Genomic DNA, 3,962 nt, shown 5'->3' on the forward strand with positions numbered 1-3,962 from the left:
TCTAAGACCGTCATGACAATGTTATAAGCAGGTGATTAGTTAAAACATTGATTTATGTTCATTTGGACAAACCTTGTACATTAATCAGGGGTGGTCCTGACCCAAGTTTAATGCTATATTAAGTTCATTATTATTACATTTTGAAGAAAAAATATATACTTTTAGATATAAATCATAAAAATAAATGATACTTTAAAAAAATGCAGAAACAACTGGCTGAAATATGTTTATTATTAGGTGCCAGATTTACAGAAAAAATCTCAGCCACTTTAAAATATTGACATCTTGACATACTTCCGGTTGACCTGACCCGGAAGTGACCTTTAAGGTCAATATGCAAATTTTAGGCTTTATTTTTTGTATCATATCCACTTTTTGTACTTTGACCTGTCTCTATTGTCAGTATAATATACAACAGGTATGACGTCATATTATGGACAGGACGGTAGGACAGGACACAGTATATGTGGAGAAGTAATAAAATATCAAACGAAGATAAAATCATTGCGGACGGGTACCTGGCAGCCGTTACGTTGAGGAACGCATCAATAACCTTGAAAAAATGAAAAGTAGTTTAATATGTGCTCAGTCTTTACCGTGGGTTCGAGTCCACAATCCATAAACACATTTTTAGTAACATTTTTTCCTTTTTTAGTGATTCTTAACATCTGGTAAGCGTCTTGATAAAAGTCGCCTTTTCTGTGTTCAAAAGTGTTAAATTTCACATTGATAACTAAAGATACCGGGTTCGAATCCCAGGTGAGGCGTGTTTTCTCTTTACTTTAAAAATACTACAATTACCTCGCAAAAAAAAATAGTATATTTACCGCGTCATTCAGCCACCCTCCGATTGACTGAGTATCGTTTCTATTCAATTGGGTTTCTTCAGTGAGAGTGGTGTTGGGTTTTTTTATGTGGTCTGGCTTGTTTAACAGCGTTTTAGACAACTGCTGAGGTGAAATGTTGTGGCGTTTAGCCACAACGAGTACTGACGCTGCCATTTGTATTGCGTTAACAGATGTGGTTCTGCTCGCAATGGCAACGTCAGACATCATCTGGTTCATCTCTTCTTCGTAGTTTGTGTTTGTCTCGTCGACAAACGAAAACGCAGCATTTTTCTTTGCTCCGACCATTGCGGGTCCTGTTCTTGGTAAAGGCAAATGAATTGCATGCACCATTTCGATGAGCCGCTCTATTAACGATATAATAACAAAACAGTTTCCGTAATTGAATGGCAATTATTAAAAGTAAAACAATCAAATTAGACGATACACATTCAAAAGAACGTCACATTAACTGTTTCAGACGTACGATGTGTTTTTTCTTGTTTACACACACAAAAAAACCGTTATTTTTATATTTACTTCCATTGAACACCACCCCCCCCTAAGTAAAAGGAGATTACATTTGCTGTTAATAATAATAATGATGACGATGTCAATGACAGTTGAAGTGATAATAACCACGATGACGATTGTACCGATAGTAAATAGTTCAATAGGCGCCAAATATGACATAACGAACTGGATAACGTTTTAACAATTTATCAGTGTGTGCTGTTTATGATTGTGCGCTATTTATACTATTATTAATAATGTTGACTATGACGATGATGATGTTGATATGATCATTCTTTTGCAAATGAGGACAGTATGTAGTTATGAGTACGTATTCTATTGCCACGTCTCTGCAAAATTGATTTCAATCCACGATAGTGTGTTGTGAGCCAATTTCCAAAACTTTCATAATGAATTCCTGTGATATACCTCTTGATCTACTGCAATGCGTAGACCACAAAAAAGTAAACGCAATAATCTTCCACAATGCGAGGTGCGACTTCTCGAAAAAACTTCCCTTTCGATTACTTATTGTTTTTTTGCAGTTCCGGGTGGGGCAGCGAAAAACTCGACCGTCGCTACATCTGCTGTCGATCCCTTCTTGGCAGATAACATTGCATGTAGGACAAACCATCGTCACTGGTAACAAACCATACCGTCTGCACCACGCTATAGTAGCGGGAATGTTTTCCATGAATCGGAAAGCAATTGTAGCATATCTGATGGATTCAAACTCGGCTCTATCCGGCAATGGCCGTACATCAGGACCTGCTTGAGCCATATTCGGAAATAAATTCAATTAACGAAAACGGAAAGAAAGCGGTAAAGAAAAGGCAAACTTTGAACACTAAAGACTTTTTGGTTCGAGAATTCTCCCAAAAAGTTGGTAACTGTTAAGTTTTGCTTGCTTATAAATGCGAGTAAAACGATATTTGATTGGTTTGTGAATAATTGTTTTTGATTGGATGGCTATGTCACCATCATCATCATCACCACAGTATCAATGTCATTCATTCTTTTTGTGTGGCTTTTGCTTTGTAATTGGCAGTGCTTTGAATTTCCATATCAATCAGCTTTCATTTTCCGAATTGCATTACAAATGTAAATGATGAATATATATATAAATTTGATAGGCATGGATAAAACCCGCAAACAACAAAAAACGGCCATTGATGCAAAACAAACGGAATCATTGATAGTAGTATCAATGATTTACCTAATGCCTCTCCCATCCTTTATCTTTATGCTGATGACACTACAATTTTTTATTCGCACACAGTTTTTGGTTTTATTTTCAATACTTTTAATAGAGAATTGAAAAACGTTAATTATTATTTCAATGCAAATAAACTATCCATAATATTAACAAATGCCATTTTATGCTTTTTGGTTCTCGACATCAACATTTGATTAATGACACACATAGTGTTTATATTTCTGCCCACAAAATTCCTCTTGTTAAGTCAACTTAATTTCTTGGAGTCGAAATAGAAAAATATTGGAATCTCTCATTTTATTTACCCAAAGAAATCCTTCGCATGATTTACTGTTCACTTATTTTACCTTTTATTTCATACTGTAATATTGTCTGGGCAAACAACTATGTTTCAAACCTCAATCACACGATCATCTATACATGCTCGGGTATTAACTACTTTATTTCTAAAATAGTCAGCAAACTCTTGACATAGTGATTTATTAGAATTACACAATGGTAAACTACGTTTAGATTTTTCTAACAATTTATAGAGAACATGATACATTTCTATCGGATTGCATTTAAAAAAGACAGATTTGAAAACTTTTGTTTTTTCTAATTTAATTAAATCACAGATGTTGTGACTTCCAGTCACTTGAAAAGGACAAATAAAGCAGAAACTTGTAACTCGTTGTGTTGAGCAAACGGTTTAAACTGAAATTTAATAAACAAAGGAAAATAAATAATAATATAGCAATACTAAAAGACAATACTATATCTAACATAATACACTGTACTGTATTGCCTATACTGAATATCATGAATCTGATTGGTTATCTATATTTTGGTGCTTAGTCAATCGGAATGGATAATCCTGGGCGTGGAAGACCGCACGGTCTACATTCATGTGAAATGTATTATTTATATACATTTAACTTAATAAGAAATAACACACTAGCTATCTTCCATAAAACTATTATAAAGTTGACTACTAAAGATAATATTTATATTGAATTAACTAACTTGAATTTATAATGCATAATACAAACATATTGTGATTATATAAGTTTTAACATATAGACTAAAAACCCATCAATAAAGTGTAAATACAGGGCTGACTGCATCTTCACGCTAATGCAACCACACACCATACACAGGGATCAACCCTGGCAAAGCATGGTCAAACTTTAAATCACTAATATAACTAAACTAAATAATTATTCATGTTAAGATTCATATACGATGATTCCTAAATGGTTACTAAACAAAACAATTCAAAATAAACATACGTCTATCTGCAAACTATGCCCTTTTGGACAAATTAACTCTTTACATTATCAGTTAACTGACTGATTATTTCGATGCAAACAACACAGTAATCTTGTAATTTGAGGAGCAAGAAGATATTGTTGCATTGTTATGAAAGG

The sequence above is a fragment of the Antedon bifida genome, chromosome 3, assembly GCF_963402885.1.
Source record: "Antedon bifida chromosome 3, ecAntBifi1.1, whole genome shotgun sequence".
NCBI lineage: Eukaryota > Metazoa > Echinodermata > Crinoidea > Comatulida > Antedonidae > Antedon > Antedon bifida.